The 19,204-nt window shown below is 48.0% G+C and overlaps 1 long non-coding RNA gene across 1 annotated transcript in view; it reads left to right on the forward strand.

The window, feature by feature from the left end:
* Positions 1-19,204, forward strand: part of LOC118103531 — a 97,276-nt gene that overhangs the window by 47,269 nt on the left and 30,803 nt on the right. Inside the window, exons 9-10 of the long non-coding RNA XR_007032476.1 lie at positions 2,854-2,977; positions 3,688-3,794. This is a non-coding gene — a long non-coding RNA (uncharacterized LOC118103531). The remainder of the gene's footprint in view (positions 1-2,853; positions 2,978-3,687; positions 3,795-19,204) is intronic.

The following is a 19,204-nucleotide window of genomic DNA, read 5'->3' on the forward strand; positions in this document are numbered from 1 at the left end:
GCTGGTTTAATTGCAGTGATTCACAAAATCATTCGCTGGCCTGAGCTGAACCCTCGTCACCCAACGATCTGACAGAGAACGAGAACCACGCAGCCACTGCCCAGAAACTGAGGAGAAACTATTGGTTTTATATTGTTATCTGTGTGGGCAGGACTGGACCAGCTCTTCTTCTTACTTTCTTTTAAATTCAAGGTTTGTTTTGGCTCTTTTTCAGGACCGTGACGTAGATTTCTCTCTGATTTATATATCTGTATATGAATTAAAACCGTAATATGACATGCATCACGTATTTAACCCTTTGAAATCTGCAGTTGAAATGTTCCTCCAGTGTCTACATTCATACTTTTTCTGATTGTGATGTAATTTCCTTGAATCAACCTCAGCTGAAATGTTATGTAAGTCAACAAAACAATATAAATGTTAAAAGTGCGTTAGAAATTACAAGATCTATTTTTCTATTTGAGCAGGATTTCCTGATGTGATACAGTTTGGGTCAAGTGGAGGTTCATTAGTCGTGTTCTCTCCTCCGTCCCTTGAACCGCAGATCCTCCAAGATCAGGGTTTTAACTTTCACAACTTCCAGGGGCCATCTCTCCTGAGGATTTGCCGGGGCCACCAAGCCCCTCCGAAGGGCCACTGATCCCCCGGGGGCCCCAGAGTTCGCCTCCTTCAGCCAGATTGACAGATACTAATAGCGCGGACGCCTCTCGTTCCGCGGAGACGGCCTATTAGGGCAGAGAGCCGAGGGGAGACCAGGGAAGTAGCCAACTAGCGGCTGACTTATTAGCGAGATTGGCGAGTCTGTGCGCTGCTGTGGGGTGCTGCGCCGAAAATGCAAATGTCACGGCGTCCTCTTCCTCCTCCGCCGCTTACTCCTCCCAGTCCTCCATCCATCGTCTACTCCTATCTTCCGTCCCGCCCTTTGCTCCCTCCTCCTCCCTCCCTTCATCACCTCCACCGCTCCTCTGCCTCACTTATACTCTCATCACTTCTTCCACTCCCTCGCTCTTCTCCTCCCTCCGTCTGAAGGGCAGCTTCCCTTCCTAATTGATCTGTGGAGATTTCGGCTAACCTTCTTCCTCTCGCAAAGAGAGATGAGAGAGCAGAGATTAGAGGCGGTAAAAGGGGAGGAGACAAGAAAGATGGATGGGTACTCTTTATGCCACCACTGATATAGTGAGCCAACGACACATTATGTAAACAACGTAGAAAAAACTGCCTTTTAATAAGTGCCCACTGTATTCCGGGCTTTTTTTTATTTGTTTCCTGTAAATTGGCTGGAATGTGAATAACGTCTCCTTGTTATTTTGAGAGAGGAGGAAGATTTAAACCCAAGTGCAGCTCAGTTAATAAACAAGAGCGGAACGGGGAGTGAGGAAAGAGATGAAAGATGCTGAGGGCATCTCTGTACGGCTCTGGCATTTGCCCCTTTAGAAACCAGTGAGGTGATAAGCAGAACCATTATCCGGGCGATCGATGGAGGGGGGACCGTGATTAATGTCACCCCGAGCTTGCGTGTCCCAGGGCGAGGCCACAGGGACTACGAGTGTCCCCTCTCAATACACTGCTAGCAGTGGCTCATAACAGGCTTTATGGACAAGCCAATTACTGTACTGTTGCTTCATTGGACATGATTAACATCGAGCTTCCTCTTAGATCGCTTCATATTCATGCTGCCTGTTTCTCAGGCTTTCTTATTTCTTAATTTTGTTTTATTACTTATTACTGAAGACGCAGCCTCAACTGACGACAAAGACAACTGGTCCCGAGAAGGGTGTTGAGGTGGTGGAGGTGCAGGTACAAGTCCGACTTCTGTCCAGGAAACTGACTGAGAGTCACAGCTTCAAGTGTCACAATCAGCTCCAGACAGTTGAAGCTGAACTGTAGATCAGTTAAAAAGACTTAGAAGTTATTAAAAACCAGAGTTTATCTCTAATATTCAGCAGGAAACTTCTCAAACATGAAGAATTCTAAACAGAGTTTGGTGGATTTGTTACAGCCGTAGCTCTTCTGGTTCAGGAAGCAGAGGATCATGGGTAATATCCACTGTTCAGTTGTGTTTCAGATTGATAAACCTTTTTCTTTCTCCTCATGAAAACCACTTAATCGCTCGGACACGGAACCCATCAGAATCAATCCCCACGTGTGGCTGCAGAGGGCGCTGTTGCTCAGTCAAATCTACATAGCGTTGCTTTAAAAACACTTCTATTCTTTAGTGAGTAAATCAGAAAAGCTTCTGGAAGGTTGTTAGAAAGATGTGGATTCAATCTGGAATATGGAAAACGCACATTTTCCTATTACAAGCCGTTATCTCATTGTACGGTGATGATTAATATGGTGTTTTACTGATGTGCAGTGATGCTGCTTGTAACTGTGTAAATTCCCCCTGAATCCATCCGTCAGTCCATCAGTCCATCCATCAACTTCTCCTCCGACTCAGCTCTTTTCAGTGTCACTCAGCTCTCGCTCCTCTCTCTCTCTCTCGCCTCTCGCCTCCATGCAGCTATTATTTACAGGATTAGAGTGGAAGAGATCTTAGCACGAACACTCCTTTACTGAGAGTGGAGAAAAAAGACAGGCAAATTACCAGCTAATGGACCACCGGGCACTAATATCTAAATCCCCAATCTGTCTGTAATTGCTGCAAAATGCCCCGGCTTGTGCTTTACGGGAGACTTCTAAGCGACTCTCTCTTTCTTCTCCCTCTCTAGTTCCTCTCCTTGCTTTATTAAAGCAACAAGGAACAAGGGAGGAAGAAGAGAAAGAGTGGTGCTCTCATTTTCCCTTTCCACTTTCCCCGGTGGAATCCCCAAGACATCATTAATGTCTCCCCTCTCTTTCATATCTCAACAGAAAGAGAGTGAAGTGACCGTCCCGCAGCTGGCTGCCTTCCTCTGCCGTCTTCCCCTCCGCCGAGGAGCGAGTGATTAATTTCCTCGCGAGGAGGGATGCAGAGCGGGAGAGCTCCGTTTGAAAGGTGCTTTATTTGCATTAGCATTCATAATTACTTAATGACGAATCAGATATGGTTCAGTGCGACTAACTGCAGAAACAAGCTGTCGGAATCATGTATTTCAATTAGAATACCACTAAAACATGCTCCTCCGTGACCGTCCAATATAAGGAGGACTTTATTTATTTAACTGGGGGAATTATTACTGAGGGACGGCGAGGCCTCGTTTCATCCTCCGTCTTCTCACTACATCACAATGTTCTAATTAAAGCAGCGGTGTAAAGCACTGAAGTCCAATGTAATGTAGAAATAATTAGAGATGAAGGAAGTGGGTTATAAGGCACATTAACAGAAGTGAGGGAAACACCTTCCATCACAGGAGCCCCTCCACATTTTCATGGTACTTAATAATATTACATTAACTCTTTTTGCATACAGCTCTGGGTTTACAGAGGTTCATCGTTTTGTCGGAGCACGACCAAAGAAGTTTGTCTGACATCAAGCAAATGATTCAGATAAACATTGTCTTAATTGCAGGGACATTACCACAATGTAAACACATATAATATTTTCCAATTAGCAGTTCAAATCTCCATTTAGATTCATGTAATTATACACAGTTTGAGTCATAGTGCATATGTAGTAGCCTAAATACAACCTGGACAGGGAGGGTGTGTATTTCTCCTCTGATGTTTTTAATTTACTAAGTTGTAATATCTTATTTTTCTGGTTAGCTCGACTGGCTGAGGAAAGGCCGCAAGGAATTCTGGGACCTGTGAATTTGACGTTTGGACTCTGCACAGACGAGGACTTGGTTTTTTACTCGCATGACAACTACCAGGTAAAATAACAACGTGTCATCGATTCACCTCAGACCCAAGCAAGTACACACTCCGCTGCACTCATCCCTGAACAACTCAACCTGCTGACATCTCTCACTGAATCTGGGCCCAGTCCCTGGATCTGCCGCTAGTTTTTAACCCAGGAGCCTGTTTCCTGATCGTATCTCCCAATACGTCCAAAAAAGAACAAGGAAAAGTCCTTCCCAACAAAGTAACTCCTCTTTTCTCCTATCACAGTGCGCAAAAAAGTGCCTCCTTAGCAATATCCCTTTTAATCAAGCCAAGCCACAATAGGAGACAGCAGGAAGCGTGTGTAAATAATGCATTAATAACCATCCCATCCACACTCCCGGAGGCAGCGCCGGTACGTAGGGAGTTTAAATATCTCTGAGGGATACCTTCATCTGAAAAGTGCTCAGCTCACTGCTCACAGCCGCTGCTGGAGAGAACAGGGAGGGGAGAAAACTAATTGTGAGGAGTTCAATGGCAGTTCAGCGGTGGAGTGCACTTTCCAAGGCCTCAGCAGAGAGCGATAGAGGACGGCCGGCGGACGCCACCCCTCGTCGACGGCCATTTTAGAGGGTTGTGACCTCGGATGATGAGCTATTGACACTGGTTTTCACACCAGTCCCTCTTGATACGGACATTAACAGGAAACACGTTGTTTTAAAGCAGCGTCTCTTTATTCATCGCGGCTTGTTTCACGTGCACAGACTTCAGTGAAGACACTGAAGTCCACACAACCTTGTCGGCTTCTTCATAACCAGAGGATCAATTTTAAAGATTCCACGCAGCATCATAAATATTAGAGTTTCACCACAGAACAACACGTGAGCGGATAAAAAATATGCAGTTTTTCATGTATTTCTTCCATTTGATGTCTCTTCAAGTATTTCAATTTTCATCCTGACCAAACAAGCAATGATTCTGATTATTAGAAGTATGTTTCAGAAACAAGTGTGAGGTCAGAGGTCACCTGACATATTAAGATGCCACACAATCCACTTCCTGTCCGGCGATGTGGTACAATCGTAGATATTATGATGATAAGTGGATGTTAAACGCATCTGTAGCGTGTAAACAATATGCAGATCAGGTGAAGAATATCTATTCACCCACTGTTTTGGTTCCGCTAATTGATATTTCTCTGAATACTATATGGCCGCCATGTGCCGCGCATACCAAACACACTTGTTTTAGCGTGGAACCAGAGTGCGCTGGCCTTGCCTTTGCTCCCGGAGCCTTGATGAGAAGCCCAATCAATGTGTTGAAACCTCAACCAGTGCTACTTCTAATCCAATACTGTTTATGTCCGCTGCAGTCGATAGCCCGTAACCTTGGACATGGGCGCGGCTCCCGCCTCCTCACACGCCGCCGTCATTGTGCAAAAACCTCACAACCGCCTGGATTTCATGTTCTCACCTCAGTTTGAAAGAGAGCACGTTTTCAAACGTCTCGGGTTCACCGGACTGCCTCAGTGCCGATCGGGGCGAGGCGGAGGAACGCGCTGTCATCACGCGAAAAGCTGAGGAGTTGCTGAAAAGTTCACATTGTAGAAGTAGGAGGTTTTTACCCTACAGCGTGATATAGTATCCTGCTGTGGACGCCTGGTGTGTGAATGAGAACATCTGGTCGGAGCGGGAGAGCGTGCGTGTTTATGAACAGATGCGTGTTCGTGTACACAATGACACAAACCCACTCGGCCCCTGCCAAATCTTTAGTCTATGAAATCCCCCTGTACAAGTCCCTTCAGTTGTCCCATTCAACACGGGGTGCAGCGGGCGCCTCGGCTCGCCACCAACAGAGACCCTCTGCCAGTGTTAAGCCCTTTTAATGACTGGATTTCCTCCCGATTGCCAAGTTCCCGTGTAATTGCTTGATGGTCAGCCCGGTGCTGTGCCAGAGCCGGGGGAGCGCTTGGCAGTGGGCTCGGTGTTGGCTCGGACGAGGGTGAGCAGAAATAGCTGCAGCGGAAGCTTTCGGAGTCGCCGTTCGGACAATCACAGCCCAGGGTTTTCACAGGGAGAGGGACCGGAATGAAACGGGGCCTTGTAGTCGCAGAAGAGAGGGAATAATGGAGACACTGTTTCTGTTTGTCGAGCCCAACGAGGATTGTGTTACCCCGAAAGCATCACTTTACGCACACAAATCTAACACCGTGTTCCTCTTGCCTTCTCCCTCCTGCTCCTCTGAAATCATTATCACTGTTCCTTTTTAATCAGCCGGCTTTTATCTCCTCTGCACTAATTTCTGAAAATAGAAAACGCAGGTTAGCAGAATCAGGAAGTAAAACACAGCAGAATTCAAAGGAGTGCAAAAAAAAAAAACCAAAAAGAAAGAAGGAGGAATGTACTTCACCCGGTGTGGCTGCAGGTTGTCAGTCCCCTTTGAGCATGTCAACTAGAAATGGGACTAGCTGCCCTTTACCTTCATATCCGTGACCTTAAACCCACCTCACTCACGCGCCTTTTGTCTTAGCACACAAAGATATCCAGGGGACTAGTTTGAAAAAAAAAAACAAAGATGTATGGTAATGCCCTGTCCGGCTGCACTGGCGCTGCCGCTGTGGCAAACAAAACACTCTCTAAAAGACCCATAGAGCGAGAGAGGTAAGGAGATACATCAATCAATTAACAATTACCCCTGCTGCTAATCAGCTGTCCCCGGCCTGCGCCAGCCGGCCCTTTTGTAATCCCGTTGGCAGCATCAATTAAATTCTTAAGGTTAGTCTATTGAATTTTTCAGATAGTGGAAGATGGGGGCGGGAGAGGGGTGGGGGGGAGTTCCAGGGGAAGGACAAACTGTAGCCCAAACTGTAGCCCTCCGTCTTCTCTCATTCATCCCCCTCTTTCCCGTACTGTACGTGGGCTTCGGTATCCACCAAGTGAAAAAAAAAAAAAACCCAGCCGGGACAAAGCGTGAGCGGCGCTAACAGAGGGAGACGGGGGGAGATGTAAGCGGACAGGAAAAGGCTACCTGTACGTGACGGAGCGAGGCAGCACAGGGCCGGTAATACAATAAAGCATAATACAAGGAGACAGAGCAGAGCAGGGCAGCAGCACCGGGGAGGTGAACTCTCCAGTGTAGAAGCACCGTGGGCTGAAATACAAGTGAACAGGGTGACGGATCTTGTAAGCTGAAGGGTAAGAGGGTGTGATTTTATGGAGTGAGACCATGACGCTGTGTGTGTGTGTGTGTGTGTCTCTGGGAGAACCTGTTAGAGCCAAGGCATTTTCAGGGAAAACAATTCTCACATTTTTTACTCTTTATTTTTCTAGTAAAGCCAGAATACCTCAGTTATATTGATAAGCACATAAATATGAGTTGGCTCGGAAATAACGACCTGCAGTTTCAAACATGCGGCTCAATACGAAGATGGACGACACGACAGCTGCCGTGAAATCGTGTTGATCGAGACTCCAGGTCCGAAAGAGTGCCTGAAGCCTGTATTCTCTGAATTAGCCAGCAGATGGCGACTCCACTGGTTGTTTCTATAGAAGTCTATGAGAAAATGACTTCTCACTTTATCACGTCAGTAAACAAGGAGTTTATTTCTCAATCTCTAGTTTCAAGTCTTGTAAATTCATTTTGTAAATTATGGTCCATTTAGAGTCAAATACACCATGAAGCACTGAATGCATTGTGGGCGTGGATACCGTGTGATTGACAGATAGCACCGTCCAATGGGTGCAGGTGTAGGTTGGCTACTCCTCCAGCTCTCAGTCAGGCTCCACCCCCTGCTCTTTCAAACATGGTACCTTCTGGCTTTAAAAAGAAAATCAAGATGGCGACGGGAGAAAATGCCAAACTCGAGGCTTCAAAACAACATCCTGGCCTTTAAGGTTAACTGTGTGTTTTGATAATCCTCATCAGAGACAGGTTGATAAACTGCACATCAGGATCCACACAATAACACAACGCACAGATGTTTGTGCGTCTTCTTTGCCAAATCAGCACAAATACACATAAACATGCAAAGACACAACGGTGGAGGAGAATCTCTGGTCTGTTCTTAATGACCTGTAAGGAAACGTAGAATCACATCATTACGTTGAAACAATCCACACATGTGCTGACCGTACTAATCACCCATCACCGAATCGATACATTATTTAATCTCCTCCCCGGTAAGAAACCAACCAGCTCCTTTTCTTAAAACTCATTCTCCTTTTATTGCTCACAGTTTATTGCTCGCTTGCTCAAAATGCTATTTGTAATTTAAACCGGGATGCATGTGAACCTGATAGGAGCGGCGTCCGAGGACGAGAGCGGAGAGTGCTGACGCCGCTCGTATTTCCTGGAGTGAAACTTTAACTGGCTGACCCTCGGTGGCCTCCGGCGCCTCGCTGAACCGCTGCTGCGTACGATTGATCCGGACGCCGAACTCATCATCGAGTGAGATGCGGCGGTGTCGTTTAAGCTTAGCGTAAAGTTTAAACATCGCAGCGTTTACCTCGACGATGCTGAAGGAAAAACAAAGAAACGAGAGGTCAGTGTGTGTGAAGCGAGAAGCCGAGGGGAGCTCAGTGTGAAGGTATTCACACACCCTGACTGTACCGTAGCCACTGTGATGAAAGACTTCACCAAAACAAAAGCAGAGGCTGTGTGTTCCTGCTGCAGCATCTCCCCATCGCGCGTCTGGCTGCGCGTCGGAGCGTGAACGGGCAGATTTTCCGGTAGCACAAGCCTGAGATGGGCTCCTGCGTCTCAGTGAGCTCGTTTTGCCCGGCCTCCCGTCGAGTCCTCCTACTGCCGCTGCACAGAGACGAGACTCCGCAGCCCCAGGACACAGTCACCACGGGGGGAAAGAGGGGATATAAAGGGAGGGAGAGGGGGGAACAGAGGGAGGGAAGGAAGAGGGATGGAGGCGGGGCGAAGAAAGAGGCAGTGGAAGAAGATGCATGAAAGGTAGGGGCAGATAATGAGAGGTGGAGAAGATGAAGGGACAGAGATGAGAAAGAAGGGAGCGAGGGGAGGGGGAGACAGAGAGAGGTAAACAGAAAGCAGCAAAGGAGAAGTCGACAAACAGAGAGAGACGGAGGGTGGCGGCGGGGGGAGAAGGAGAAGGAGAGAATGATTGCTCGCGGCTCATTTCTCCACACATGAGCCCATCTGTACAGCGCCCAGGGTGGGACGGCACCACTGCACTGTCTGAAATGACTGAGCGAGCCAAAGACACCCCAGCGCCACAGGAAGCCAAATGCAATCCCGTGAATCCCGGGCTCGCCTATTATTCTGCAGAAAGCCTTTTTAAAGTGCCATTTTTTCTCGCTCATGGTGCCTTGTTGATTTACTTTCTTTTCCATCATGACTTAAGTTGACCATAATGTGTTTGAAAGAGGCGCGTGGTTGAATGTCGTGTTCCAGAGGTTTGGCCTTGCACGCCCAGATGCTCACGTTCACGTATATATATATATATTTATTACACATATATATATAAATATATGTAGAGCAGACCAGCAGCACCACGGGGGGGGAAACGAAAGAATTGACTGGCAGAGAGCAAGAAATGGTGTTTGCACTGAGCATCTTGTGGTATTGTAATATTTACTGTTAGCACCTCAGGCTACATGATACGCTCCACTGTCACCATCAAACAAGCAGCTCTCTGAAGGAGGGAGCACATCTGTTGTCACCCCTCCAACCTCCTCCCTCCCCCTTTTCCTATCTCTGGAGTGAGGAAAAAAAAATTAGAGTGAGACGAGAGGAAAGAGAACCCTGCAGTTACAAAATACACAACTTTTTGACTCACACACATAAATACACACCCCCACACACACACACCACACCCTTCCCCTCCTCTTTGACCACGGCTTAGGATGCAGCCGATTCAAATTGATCATCCCTCTGACCAATAATTCATTGTGATGGAGCAGACGTGGTGTGTGCATGGCGAGCGCCGGCCGCGCACTAGCACCTGCATACTAAACAGCCCCGCCGGCCAATCGCGCGGCGTCGATCCCGGTCAGGTGACCCGCTGTTTATCCTCTGATAAATGGCAGGTCAAGCCGGGTGGCGTTCACCGCCACATCCCTCAGCGCCATGTCACCCGCACTCCCGACCGCTCATCAAACCCCCTCGCTCCCTTTTTTCCTCAAACCCCTCTCGCTCCCACCCCCCCTTAAACCCCCTCTGCAATCACAGCCCACACCACCAGCCGCCGCCACCACAACCCCCCCTCGGCATTTGCCCCACATGCATCCATTATTCTCCACGCTCGCTGCACCGTCAGCACAGTCATGATTGCTGACTGCTCCTTCCACTGCCAGCCTCCACTTTGAACACAATTAACTTTGTAATTGCGTTTGTTTTAGGAGTATGGGAGTGATTATCAAAGCCACCTATGATCCTCCAAGCATATACACACTTGCTGCCTTGCCTGTCTGTCGATGGTCGCTTGAGCAGGCAAAGACCACCGAGGGGGTACAGATAGGGCCGGGAGCACTTCAGAGCAAAGAGCCAGAAAGTGTCACTCTTTTTGTTTTGTGTGGACAAAAATATCCCCTGTTTCCACTGGAAGCCTCAAAATATTGGTCCCAGAGGTTAATTCATCGTCATGAGACACAACTACAGACGTACAGTGTCACGCGTCAGTTATTCACACACAACAGACACAAACGCAGCTGTAATGTCCACCTCTCCTCTTAAAGACGATCCACAGTCTCACGACTTCCTGATTTAAGTCTTCAACAGTGCATCCATCTCCTTCCCCCCCTCTTTCTTTCGAGTTAAAAACTGCTGTGAACATCCTTTCACGCTGGAATACTGTAACCGTTCATTGTTGAGTCCAAAACGCCGGCTTGTGTGATGTTCCCGCATTGTTACACACATACACAAAATACTCTATTCTGCCTGCATTTTGCGGATCCTTCTTACGACATTGACTTTGAATAAAAGAGCAGTATTGCAGCCCTTTTTTAATTGAAATGCAAACTACATCAACGGCCAGGCCGCGGAATTGGCAATACTCTCCTGGCGGCGTGATAAAGGCTTTTTTGCTGTTTCTGTGGCTATCGACTTGGTCATGTGTGTAATTGCCTAAAGCGTTTCTGAAGCCTCCGATGCACCAATGTAAATATTAAAGAGAGCGCTCAGCTTAATAAAATGCTGTTCAAACAATATGGGGCCCAAGTTATCTCTGCCGGCCCATTTTTCAGCAGTGCCCGGGAGTGGAGGAGTTCTGCACGGGGGAGACGGGGGGGGACGGGGGTCAGTATCAAGATGAGACCGACTCCTTTCTGAGCAACGGCGAAAAACGAAAGGGGAGCGAGGCGACAGGCGATTAAATGAATCCACTAAAGAGTGAATAGGGCTGAAGTAAGAGAAAGGAAGTGAAAATAGGAGATGTTAGAAGTGTACTGAGGAGGAGGAGGAGGAGGAGGAGGAAGGAGCGACAGAGGAGCAGCGAGGGCAGTGATGGATCAGACACATTCTCTAATGGTATTGATTCTGTCCAAGGCCACGGTGGAGCTGAAGGCCTCCCTGCTGTCACCTTGACCTTGGGCCAATCCCCGACCTCTGACCCCGTGACCCCCTCCGGCCTCGCTCCTCCTGCCCCCCCCCCCCCACCCCGCCTGCTGCTGCCTCGCCACCTTCCTAAATGAGAATTGACTTTGCGGCCCCCGTGCTGAGTGGAAACGCGGGTTAAAGTGTGTCGATAACGTTTCACAAGAACAATTTCTCTGGCCACTCCCGGGCGCGGCGTAACATTTTGACATTTGCTCGCCGTGCGGATAGCGTGCCGTGTCCTGCGAGGCAGTGGAAGGGAGTTGCGAGGGCCACTAACTGCCTCCAGCTATTGATCCGTCGGCTAAATTGCACACGGGGCTGGCGGAGAGGGAGCATTGAGAGCCAGCCGCCAGGGTGATGCACACTCGGCTCACGATAGCCACCATCTAATGGTAATTGCTTTCGATCTTTCCACACAGACATACGATTTACAGCGGCTCCTCTCGTGAATAGGTGACAACAAATATTTAGTGAGCGTGTGTGTGTGTGTGTGTGTGTGTGTGTGTGTGTGTGTGTTTGTTCTCACGCTCAGGCAGTTGAGGAACTGTACCAGAAAGACGAAGAAGAAGAAGAGGAGTTGATCCACACCGGGAGGAAGGGGAAAACAAGAACAATGGTTGGAGGGAACATGATTGTTGATCATCTCTAAAAAGGGACACTTGGCTTTCTCCACACCCTGCACTCCATCAGCGTGTCGCCGCTGAATGGTGTTTAGGGAGCGGAGGGAGGGTGGGGGGGGGGGATGCGTCTCCCGCGGCCCCAGGTGATTCCACTGAATGGATTACAGCGGGAAACGGCTGTCCTTCTTTCAAACTGCCAGGTGGCGTCCATTTTTCTCCCGGCCCTCATTGTGGGGCTCTGTGTACAGGACAGATTTAGACGGGCCCAATAAAGTCCCATCTTTAGACGAGGCAGCTTGATGCAGCACCTTCTGATCTCAATGGGGATACAGTAGATCAACCGCCTCGCCGTTAACGTGCGCCGAGACAAAAGGCGGCGCCTGGAATGATGCTCTGCGTTTCGCGTGCGCTTGGAAGTCGTCCACAAGCCGTTAAAAAACTGACCCGCTGGACGTTTTCCAAACCAATCAATCTTCCGCCCATTCACTCGTCCCTCAACTTTTCTTTTTGTCTCTCTTTTCTCCCCGCTCATCTCGTTCCCTCGTCAGAAAACAGCGGCGGTGAGTTCATTAGCCGGTGTTTGCATCGGTCCTTTCCCCCACAGAGCAGGGAGCTGTTTGTATCCGTCGGAGCCTGATACCTGCCAATGCTAATCCTGTTTACACCGGCGCTAAAACACAACTTAGTGGGTCATCCATCCCAAACATCCCTCCGCCTGTCGATAGGCTCAACGCAGCCACCAAATTTATGTCAGGGTCGTCACACGGGATTATGGGAACCGTTCGTACCACTTATCCCGCCGCTCGCTGCTGATAACAAACTCACCACTACAGTAAAATACATTTATTTCTTCCACGTTCCAATGTGTCCTTTCTACAGCCACATGTTCTTTCATACTCTCTCAGGAACATCTTCATCAATAACAGTAATTTAAATTAATATTTTATATATCGAACCCCGTGTGGCGTCATTTTCCTTCTTCTCTGCCGAAACGTAGTTTAACCACAGCAGAGGTCACGTGACGCGGATGAAGCCGCGGCTCTGTCCTCGCGTCTGTCTCTTAAGTGTTTGCTTCACCCGCCGCTGATGTTAAAATGGATTCCTGGAAGTTTTCCAGTGCTGTTTTGTTCTCGCCTTTGTTACCGAGCGAGTATTGTGTATGATGGAGGGACCGCTGGGACTGTTTGTCACACTGATCCTCTTACGCCGCCTCTATCCCTTTGTTTAAAGCAACAATTAAAACTGTTAAGCCAGCGACTGTTGTATGTTTTCCCTCTGAGAGCAATTTTTATCACTTCAAAGAGTTTAAGAGCCTTGATAAAAAAATACCGTATTTTTGAACAGCAGTGAACAAATCATGTCACTTTATATTAGGAGCAGGGGAAGAGGAGAGCTGGAGGGAGGAAGGTGCACGTGAAATGTGGGTTTTCGCTCTTTCGCACACAGTCCATAAAGAAATCTGATGATTTTTGTTTACAAGTTTCAGTTAAACTTTCTTCATTTATGACATATGCATATAAAGCTTCCTACAGTGGTGATTCATAATGGCTCCCTCAGCTTGTGTTGCAGCTATCCAGTCAGTATCCGGTGATAATTCCCTCATAATGAAGTCATTTTCATTTTTTGGAGTATCCTTGGCCTTGCTCCAGGTTCCCTCAGATGGCGACCAGATGTCGAGATGTATCTCCAAAGACTCCCGACACTTCAACATTTAATTTTTTACGGGATTCCTCTCCCGACATGTGAATCTGTCGTTCACACCGAGGGGAGAGAAAAGCATGGAATCAGTTTTAAGCTAAATCTTCTGTGCCTTTTTTATTTCTCTCCTCTCGGCAAAAAAACCCTTTAGACTTGAAAAATATTGATCAGCATCCATGAGGCTTTTGAGCGAGAGAGGGGCTGATTGTTGGCAAAACATTTCAACATGCAATATGGTAGAAGCTGCCTCTCTCATTAAGCCACTGCACAAGGCTGAATTTAAAGTGATGACAAGTTAGTGGCGAGTGTAAACAGGCAGGATTTGCTTGCCAGCAGAGGCGAGTGTGTTGCTGAGAGGTCCAGGGAGCAAGAACTAGTCTTGAAATATTTATAGGGTTTGACTGGGATCCCTCCCCGAGGAGCGAGCATTGAAAACTTGCAATCTGTGGATCGCCAATGGCAAACCGACGCGGAGGTCAAGCCTATAGGTTTTTCTTTACATGAAAACAACTCGTACAAGGGAAAGAGACGGAGCGAGGGGAGAGGATAATATATTCCAGCGCCCGGGAGCAGGATTTTAGCTTGAGAGGGTTATGGATTTTTTTTCTCTTCTTTCCAGCTTTTTTTTGTTGTTACAGACATCTCCCCTCATTTTCACGGGATCAAAAATCCATTTTGGATCATCCATTCAATATTAAATCTGGCAGCTACTTGTATACACAACAAACTCAATTTGCCGAGAAGATTTTGAGATCTCTCATGGACGTGTCGACGACAGACAACCGAGATCCTTTCTTTCATTTTTAATACGACGGCAACAGGTCGAGTCACAGCCAGTCGTGTTCGTGACTCACGGGGGGAGATGGTGCTTTTGTTTTAGGACATTTCAACACAGAGAATATGAATATTAAAAATACTGTTCATGTCGTATCATATATGACGTGCTGGAAGACATTTTCGTGTATTTATCCCCAAGAAACTGAAATCCATTTCATACCAAAACACAGGAAAGGCCGTCCACCACTTCCACCAACACACAGAGGTCATCCACTGGTTTCCTTCGGGCAGTGGGAGGCCTCCTCTCTGTCTCACCTCAAATCCCTCTAAAGGATTCGTTAAGAGGAATCAGAAACACGCCTGATTACTTCTAACATCTTTCAGCATCTCTCTCCGATCTGAAATCACTTTTTATTTAACGTACAGCTTTTGGAATCGCAGGTAAATCTGTGTAATTGACTGTCCGGTACATTGTGTAATGTCCTGAAAGAAAAGCGAGCGTGGTCTCAATATTCGCACGGCAAAATTTGCCATTATGTGGAGCCCAACACAACACTTGAAGTAATTACAAGGCAACAATTACCCAGGCGAGGCCAGACGTAATCGATAGGCCATCAGACAGACCGGTCAGGGGCCAGAGGTCAGGGGTCAGGGGTCAGTTTCTTCCCAACTCTGTGTGTGTGTGTGTTTTTCTTTCTCGTCCTCTGGAGGAAGAGGATGCTGATTCATAACTGGCAGGGGGATGGACACCGAGGTGGAGTCCAGCTGTAGCTCCGTGGTCTGTTCTTCTCCAGGCGCTGAGTATTGATCAGAATCCAGCACATTATTGTAACCCTGAGGAGACGCAGTCCGAGCAGCTGGGATCACACTCCACCAGGTCCCTGCTCCAACACACCTGGGGAACCAGGCCGGGAAAGAAATCAGGTGGTGGCCTGAACAAAAATCTGTAATAATTAGATTTAGAAACTTTATTTTCTTAAAACAAAAGAAACAAACCTGCTAACGACAGAGGAGATATTTGCTGTTTCAAGCTTTTGTTTTGCCTTAAAACCATCATCAGGAGCTACACGCTAATATTCACCAGGTGAACTGCTTATTGCTCAGTAGCATCAATTAAGCTAATGAGGAAAATATTCATTTTAACACCAGAATAGTTCAGCAGAGGAAATCTACTGCTTAAAGAAGCGTTTTCCTTTAGATCCTCTATTGTTGCTGTTACTTACAAATCACCAGAGTGTGGGTCTGTGACATCATTATGCTAATGGGACCCTCCTCCAACTTGGACCTGGACATCACCCCCACGCTAATGAATCTTCACCGGCTTGTGGTCAAGTCCTGCTTCCTTTACAAAATCATTCTCCTCACCTTTACATCCGTCCATGCCCTGACCCCCCCCAGGACGTGTCTGACCTTCTCCACCCCTTCCCCCATCCTGGAGCCTCCAGTCCTCGGACACAGGCCTGCTCCACATCCGAGGTCAGGACCTCAAGTGTGAAGCCTCAGAGATCTGCAACGCCCAACTCCGGACACATTAAAACCTCCAGTTCACAAAGCCTCTCGATCAATAGATTCATTATCTTCAGCTCACGTTGCTGCTGTTATTATTTTCCCGTTCTGGGTTTGTTTTATTTTTATTTAAATGCAGCCGTAGATACCTCGATAATGTGGAGGTTGTGTGGTCACGTGTTGGCGCTGCTGTCACACACTGAGGAAGAAGCTTCTCGGTTCCTCACTTCAGCGTGTGTCAGAGCTTCCAGACCAAATGATCCAGAACCTTCTGAGGGTGAAGAGGGTGACCTGCAATGCACAGGAGGAAGAGGCACAGTCCATCATCAGCCTCCCCCCCCCCTTCTACTCTTATCCCTCCCTCCTCCCTCTGTCGAGCAGAGATGTGTCCATGAAATATGTGCAACTTCCCGTTGAAATTAGAGCGCCCTGAACCATGAAAGGCACCACAGGTATTGGCTGTACGGCGCGCGTGGCGGCAGCACCACCGCCGCCGCCGCCGCTACACGCCCGGCCTCTGTGTTGTAAAGCTCCGACGGCAGAAAGACACACGAGCACTCGTCTGTAACATATTAAAACCAAGGGAAATAAATTACCCCGGCGCTCTGATGAATTATGAGTTGTGTCTCAGGAGCTGGAAACGCTTCATAACTTGGAAATCTTCTTTGGAATATGGTTCGCATCACCTGATTCCCCCGGACTCTTCAAATCCTGGTTAATTACAACTTTGACTTAAGCGGCACGTTGCCAAAATCCAAACCCTCTGACTTTACTTTTAAAAAACAATAGGAACAAGCAACTTTTTCCTGTTATTAACACCTCATCATCATCTTTAGCACTTACTGTATATTAGAAATGAAATGTATTGACAGTAAAGAGGTGATTTGGAATTGAAATCCATAGAATATTTGTGTGGTCCGGTTTAATTAAGAGGGCGAACTTCCTGCGCTCCGACCGAGATTGAAACGTCTTCATCAGGAAACTGATATTCTCCCGTCCTCCTTCCTGAGGGCACCTCTGACTGGCAGGCCGCGCATCCATCTCCACAAACATTTAAAGGTGAACAACTTTATCTTGTGCAACTTTAAAGAACATCACCTCCGAGCAATCGCCGAAGATTGACGCTGTCAGACTTGAAGCGCTGTTGAGCCACATGACTGATGGGCCGCTCAGAGGAAAAGTGGAGCGCTTGATGAGATATTAATCAGGCGGCGGCGGCGTCGGGAGGGGTGGAGCAGCGGCGTAGAGAGCGCGCGGGGTCCTAAATGCGAGGTGTGATGGAGATGTTGGAGATCTGAGGTGTCTTCAGCGAGGCGGAGCTTGTTGGAGGGGAATAATGAATCGTCCCATTAGCATATTGTCACCGGTTGTCTTGTTTACTCCGAGGTGTTTGCCAAGCAGCTCTCCCCAAGGAGAAATGGGCGCTTCACTGTAACTTCTGGAGTAAACAGCGATATGCTAATGCGCATGCAAATAGACACACATGCCCGCACTCGCACTGTACGCTCGCAGACGGCAAACACACAATAAACTTTGCTTTTAACAACCTGTGATGGGGCGATGGCTCACGTTCTTTGTCAATATTTATTGCAAACAGGGAGGAGGGGAGGGTTCAACACGCAAACGCAAAGGCCCCGTACTTCTCGTGTCTTATTGCCGGTTGTGTGGAATCAAAGGGGACAAAACAGCCAAGTTTACCTGCAGCAAACACGAGCGCCGCGCTTTCACACGCTCGTATTATCCACCCGCTGCACAATAGACTTTCTGCAGCTTCTCTCATCGACGCTCTTCATCACTTCTCATGACCTGCACGTGCTCATATCATCATGTGCGCTTGATTACAGTTGTGTTCGCAACAAGAGGCTGGGATGTTTCGGATGGGGCGCGACTCTATCAGTCGATTCTGTCACTTTCTCCTCTCCCACCTCTCTCTCTCTCTCTCCGTCTCTTTGTCTGTCCACGTCCCTCTCCCTGGTAAACTCTCCGCCGGCGCTCGCTCAGGCTGCGGTAATTGCCGGTAGTCTGCTTAACAGTCACAATGCCTTACTGTAATCAAAGCCCCGACAAAAGACCCCTTTCATTTCACTGTCTGCCTCTGTGTACAGTATAATAAGCTTCCATCCAGCTCGCGTGTCGAGAAGCCAAGGACCCCGGTGCAGTAATTTTGCATTGAATGAGATGCAGGTGATCAAAGTCCGCATAGTCTTTTTGATTCGCTAGAATAGCCGGGCCCTCCCTCGGCTATGCCTTTTGAACATCTTAAGATTCCTCCGAAAAAGGAGGACAAAAAAAAAAATGCTATTCCTGCATTCTTCTTGTAGATATTCCCACCTCACGCAGCCCGGGAAGCCGGCTCCCCAGCGCTTTTGGGGGAAACTTTGAAGGAAAGTAAAGGACAAGCTGCTTTTCGGAGGAATGAAACCGGAGCTTTTCCTGTACATATGTTCAGATGTAATATGTACATGAGCGGCGAGGGCATCCTGAAATAAACACGCAGGTCTGAGGACTTATTTAGATTTCCAATATCTCAGTGTTTAATATGCATGAACATTTTATTTCTCCTTTTAAAACACGTCGGATCTCAGATGCCTAGACCTCTCCCTCTTCATCCTCGCTGCTCCTCCGCTCACTCGTGTCTTGTATCATCACTTTTCAGATGTCAGCCCCGCGTGTCCTGGCAGTGGGAGGCTGAACCAAGTTTGGGAAAACCTGCGGAGCCGCTCTCTGCGCTCCCACATTCAATTAGAGGGTTTCTCAGGTGACAGGGCCGGCCAGCGGGGGCAACATCCCGGGGATCCCGGTCGTCCCCTCCTGTCCCTTCCATCCGTCTGGGGGGGGAGGGCTCCAAATCCATTGTCAGAATTATGGCGAGCAGTTCAATAATTCAGATTAGAGCTCATGTTTATTAATGTCCTACATCTGTGCAAACAACGTGTCAAGCCGAGAGTTTATTGTAATTGCCTGAGCAAACAAAACCTGAAAGAAGCAATTTCCAGTTACAATGTGCTATGACAAGTAATGAGGCCATTGGCATTCTGCTCCCATCGCCGCCGCTGCTTCTTTTCATCGCCCCGGTATTGTGTGTGATAGATATTTTTATAAGGAATGAAGGTGCTGGATAATGCGGTGGCGCCACTAGAGGCAGGTTAGTGATTAAAGATAATCATCATTCCCCCCCCACCCCCCACCCCCTCCCTCCTGCAAGATCTTATTAGGTTTCTCTTAGCATTACTTACCTCCACTTCCACGTGGGACTGAGCGGCCGTCCCTGCAAACCCGCCACAACGAGATGACAACTA

Source organism: Hippoglossus stenolepis, chromosome 24 (assembly GCF_022539355.2).
Source record: "Hippoglossus stenolepis isolate QCI-W04-F060 chromosome 24, HSTE1.2, whole genome shotgun sequence".
Lineage (NCBI taxonomy): Eukaryota > Metazoa > Chordata > Actinopteri > Pleuronectiformes > Pleuronectidae > Hippoglossus > Hippoglossus stenolepis.